Genomic DNA, 6000 nt, shown 5'->3' with positions numbered 1-6000 from the left:
TTGACTGTATATGTCTGATGTTGGGGTTTGGAAGATTTATCATTTGCAGGATGTATCAGTGTCCTGACAGGAACCAGATGGCTCACATCAGTTGGGTAATGTGAGGAGGGTTTAACAAAGGGACTCTTTACAAAGGTGTGGGCAGAGTATGGGGAAACCACAAAGGAGGACACAGTGCCCTGGGACCAGTGAACAGGTAAGGGGAGATCATGGTAATGTAATCCAGAGAGAGAGAGCTCCTCCTAGGAGCTGTGGGCTCCAGTGGAGGTACTCCCCCAGCCCTGGTGACTCCACGAGGAGGCGGCTATGGACATTATACTTAATGGAAGAAGGACAGCCTTTTCAACAAATGGCATTGGAGCAGTTGGACATCTGTGGCAAGAGAACAAACCTCACACTTTACATAGACATTAACCCAAATGGGTTATGGATTTAAATACAAAATGTAAAACTATGAAACTTTTAGGAAAGAAAAACACAGGAGAAACTCTTTAGAATATAGAGTAAGGGAAAGAATTTTTAGAGTTGACATGATCCATTAAAGGAAAAACTAGTACATTGCATTTCATCGAAATAATAAATTTTTGCTCTGTAAAAGACTCCATAAAGAGGATGAAGGGCAAGCGATAGACTGGGAAAAAATATTTGAAAACCACATATCTGAGAGAGGGCTAGTATCTAGAATAAGTAAAAAACTCAAAACTCAACAGTAAAAAAAAAAATCTAATTAGAAAGTGGGCAAAAAACACAAACAGACAATTCAATGAAGATATACAGATGGCAAACAAACATGTGAAAATATTTTCACAATCATTAGCCAGTTAGGAAATGCAGATTAAAATCACAATTAGATATTACTATATACATACCTGAATGGGTAAAATGAAAAATACTGACAATACTAAACGCTGGCCTGATGAGGAGAAAGTGGACCACACATGCATTCCTGGTGAGAATGTAAAATAGTATAGCCCCTCTGAGGGTTTATTTAAGAAACTAACCGTGCAGCTAACATTCAACCCAGTAATAACACCACTGGGCTTGGATCACAGGGAAGTGAAAACCTACGTATACACAGGAAAGTTTATAGTAGCTTTGTTTGTAATGACCTAAAGCTGGCAATACCCCACGTGTTCCTTTAATGGGTGAATGGTGAAATGGACTGTGGTACACACATACCATGGAATACTACTCAGTAATCAAAAGGAACGGCAAACTGATACATACAATGTACATACAATGTACATACAATCTTCAGAGAATTATACGGAGCAAAAAGCTAATCCCAAAAGGTTACATACTATAAGACTATAATTATATAATATTCTTGTAATGACAAAATCATAGAAATGGAGAATAGATTAGGTGTTAAGGAGGAAGGAGAGTGGGTACAGTTACAAAAGGGCAATGTGGGGAATCTTTGTGTGATGCAATAGTTTTGAATTTTGATTGTATCAATGTGGATATTATGGTTGTAATACTATACTATAGTTTTGAAAACAATGTTATTTGTGGAGAAGCTCTCCCTGTTATTTCCCAGTTATTTCTTATGACTAACTGTTTGTGAATCTACAATTTTTCCAAAATAAAAGGTTCAATTTAAAAAATGTTTTGGGGCTAAGAGATATGTCAAGAGATTTTAGGAAGATCACTACTTTAACTGTTGACATTTTCACCAGTGGGATCATCTTGGTCATCCTAGGTCCCATCATACTAGGACTAGGAGGAGTCATCTAGATGAACTACATGAAGCCACCTTCACCAGGGGCCTCAAACGTAATGTTTGATATTATCTCCAGAGATACGCTGACAACATCAAAGGATGGCAAACACAGATGGCATGTGAGACATGGCGCCTCTGCCCAGACCCTTTCAGATAGATCCCTTGAATCATTTCTGCCTGCCCCCTGCTGGCTTCTGTGTGTTTTGCTCCTAACTACTGCAGAGGGGCTCTTGCTGATGACAGCTTCAGGTAAGGGGAGCTGCTTTGAGTCACCAAGAGCCAGAGGTGCCTGTGAGTTTCCTTCTTCCCTGCCCTGCCACCATCTCTGGTGCAAGAGTGCATTACCCATCCTGATTAAACTTTGGAGCTCCCCATGGGGTCACATTGACCAGCACATCTCCAGAAAGCCCACACCTGCTTGACTTTTTTCCTTTCCTGACCTGTTTCCTCACTCCCTAACAGCTTTCTCTGGGAAAGCCTTCCTTACTAAATCCTATGTACTCAAATTTTCATGCCAGAGGTAATTTCTGGGAACCTGACCTAAGGCAGAAGAACATCAAATAATTTTAAACATGTGCACCATTATGGGACTACACTATCTAAGTGTTCGAATACCTGAAATTTTTAAATAAATCCTGTAATTGTCATGGGAATGGTATCCTTATTTTGTATTTTATTAATATGCATTGAACATGTTAAAATTTAAAATATTCACCAGTTTAATGATCTTGTTTCGAGAAACAGAAGTAGTGTGGCATCTGAGAGGGTCTGCATTTCACACTCAGGTATGATTCTGGCAGCTTTGGCTCTTTATCAAATGATCATTGTCACTACTTCTGACAACTTTCACAGGTTTTCTGATGAAAAAATTTGGTGTGAATGAAAATCCTGAACATTAAATCCTGGCAATTGGCTCGAAGACCATAGAGAGGCAAAAGACCTATTGCCCCATGTACATTTCACCCCCAATCCTCCTTTCTTTTTCTCTTTTTTCTTTTTTTTTTAGGTAGTGAAAAAATAACTCCGTGACAATGAAGAACTGAAGAGGAACCATGGGGGTTGCTTATTTATTTACTTTTAAAGGAGAAATATCATTTACATGATTTTATATCCCCAAATACTGCCTTAGATTTTTCAGAAACGAGTTATTTGATGACTTGCCTTGATAATATGTTTTCAGTTGTTTAAATAGAACAAATTAATAGTTCTATTAATTTCAATAAATTTCCAATTTCAATAAATGTCCAATAAATTTCAATAAAGTATAAGCAAACTTCAGAAGAATTATAAATTGATAATATTAGTAATAGATGACTAATGATAAAAATTGAACTAGAACTTGGATATTATTTTAAAGTCAAATTATAGGAAAAGTACAAATTCATTTATTAAAGTAATTAACACTACACACAGCTGAGTTAACCCAACAGCTTACAACAAACCTAATTGATGTTGATGAAGCCAAGAAAAGAGAGTTCATAATTAAGAAACAGGAATAATATCTCTTTAAAAAAAGTTTCCTGGGAATGACACTATTTACACCCTTCTCCCCAAAGTGGGCATTTAAGTTATCTTCAGATGTGCATGAGCAGTTTTTATAATGTTTCACAAAGAAACAATGATACACCATTCTTGGTAAGCTTACATAATATGATAACTTTAATTTACAAATTCTAAACATTAGTAATCCATCATATCTTACTTGGTAGATTCCTAATAGATAAACCTTAGTTGTATGTGAAAATAAAAACCATAAAATTGCAAGATATTTTGCCGTGAAAACTGAAGAAACAGCTTACATGGTCAGTTTACAATATCAGGAATATCCTCGAGGTCCACCAGTGGGCTATGGATCATACTTGGAGAACCACTGATTTAGACTATTCACAGACAATCAATCTATTGTCACAAATGCATCCTAGTCATAACTGGTTGTAAGGAATGAAAACCTACCTGTATTAATTTCCTAGGGTTACTGCAGCAAAGTACTACAAACTAGATGCTTAAAATAACAAATTTATTCCCTCACAGTACTGGAGATTAGAAGTCTGAAATCAAGGTGTTGACAGGGCCATGCTCCTTCTGAAGTTCTGGAGAAGAATCCATTGCCAGCTTCTGGTGGCCCTGGATGTTCCTTGGCTTACGGTGACATAACTCCTTTCTCCGCCTTCATCTTCGCATGGCTGTCCTCTCCTTGTGTGTTTTCTGTGTTCTCTCTCTTTTTTCTTCTTCCTCCCCCCCCTTTCTTTTTCTTTTTTATGAAATTAAAAATTTAATTTTAAAAGTGAGCCCTGGGGGCGCCTGGGTGGCTCAGTGGGTTAAGCCGCTGCCTTCGGCTCAGGTCATGATCTCAGGGTCCTGGGATCGAGTCCTACATCAGGCTCTCTGCTCAGCGGGGAGCCTGCTTCCTCCTCTCTCTCTGCCTGCCTCTCTGCCTACTTGTGATCTCTGTCTGTCAAATAAATAAATAAAATCTTTAAAAAAAAAAGTGAGCCCTGTACTACAATAATGTATGTATTTGTGTGCATGTGTGTATAATTGACACGTGCTGTTACATTAGTTTCAGTTGCTTCCTTCTCTTCTTTTAAGGACACCAGTTTTAGATTTAGGACCCATCCTCATCTATATTAACTAATTACATTTGCAAAGACCCTATTTCCAAATAAGGTTACATTCTGAGTTCTGGGTGGACATGAAATTCAGGGGGACAGTATCCATTCCTAAACGATCTGAGTCAGCTTAAGTCAAAAGGTTACTTTAAGGTTCAGGTTATCACAAGACCCAAAGAAAAGCTGAACTCTCAGGCTTTACAAAATACAAGAATCAGGCAGACCCATGGCTCCGAGCACCAGAAGTTCATGATCTTCAGTCTAGGCTCCACCATAAACATACAATTCCATATATGGAAGTAGTGCATTTCCCATACAATACAGACAACTGTAATAAAAGTCTGCTTCTCTTCCGTATGTTTACCACCTGATTCAATTTCATGAAGTCTTATTTCAGTTACTTGGGAAGGGATGGCCAGATCTAGGGTGGTGGGGAAGTGGTGGTGGTGAAGTTAGAGTGCCTGTGGGCAGGAATAGAACTGGCAATTAGGGGCTTAATTAGGGCAAGCATTTTGACTCATGAATTATTAAATGAGACCCTAGAATAGTGCATGGTGCAAAGTGGATGCTCAAAAATATTATTAAATGAATATATTGCAAATAATGGTCTGATCTTTCTCAGTTAAATAACACTCAGTGAGATAGCGTTTCTACATTTTAGAATTTCTTTCACACAGTCCGACTTCATCCTTTTTACAATCCTGCAAGGTAGATATTATCATTCCTCTTTTTAAGTAAAAACTTTGAGGCTCAGAGGGGTTAAAGAAACTGCTGTGGATAAAAGCTAGTGGGTAGGAGAGCTGGAACTTGAACTCAGATATTCTTTAAGTTCAGTCCTCTTTTAAGGATAGCACTCCTTATTTTGTGATGGCGTTGCTTTGACCTGTTAGTTTTGACACCAGAGAGAAGGTAGTAAAAAAGAAGAATGATGGTTTAGCTCCACCTTTATAGATGTTCTGAATGGGAAGGACCACATCTCCTCAACAGCATGACATTTCCGCTTGAAATGTAGACAAGGCTGGTAGAGGTATTGTCCCTCCCAGCTCACAGGTGTGTCTGTTTAAAAATGCAAGATAAATATTGACCCAACATTCCAGAAATAACCTCTTGCCTAGCACATAAGAAATTCGGCAGTTTTTTCTCTCTTCCCCCACATTTTTTTTTTAAAAGTTCCAAATTCTTTAAAGATTTTATTTATTTGTTTATTTGTCAGAGAGAGAGAAGGAACTCAAGTAGGCAGAGTGGCAGGCAGAGGCAGAGAGAGAAGCAGGCTCTCCACTGAGGAAGGAGCCCGATGTGGGACTTGATCCCAGGACCCCAGGATCATGACCTGAACTGAAGGCAGTGGCCCAACCGACTGAGCCACCCATGCGTCCCTCTTCCTCCACATGTATTTTTATTATTCCAGAATGACTTTATCTACTTATGTTTCTCTGGACATGTTATTAAGTTCATTCTTTGTGTACATCATACCTTACTTCTGTAGCATGCATTTCCCATTTCTTCAAGCATCAAGCTCTTCAATTGGCTGTCCCCTTTCCAGCCCACTTCTCCACTCTTATAAGAATCCTTTTTTTTTTTTTAAAGGATTTATTTATTTAAGAGAGAGACACACACACAGAGAGAGAGGGAGAGTACTCAGGAGGAGGGGCAAAGGAGAGAGAGACA

The sequence above is a fragment of the Mustela lutreola genome, chromosome 7, assembly GCF_030435805.1.
Source record: "Mustela lutreola isolate mMusLut2 chromosome 7, mMusLut2.pri, whole genome shotgun sequence".
In the NCBI taxonomy this organism is placed as follows: domain Eukaryota; kingdom Metazoa; phylum Chordata; class Mammalia; order Carnivora; family Mustelidae; genus Mustela; species Mustela lutreola.
The sequence above is the reverse complement of the archived record's forward strand: the minus strand, read 5'-3'. Positions refer to the sequence as shown.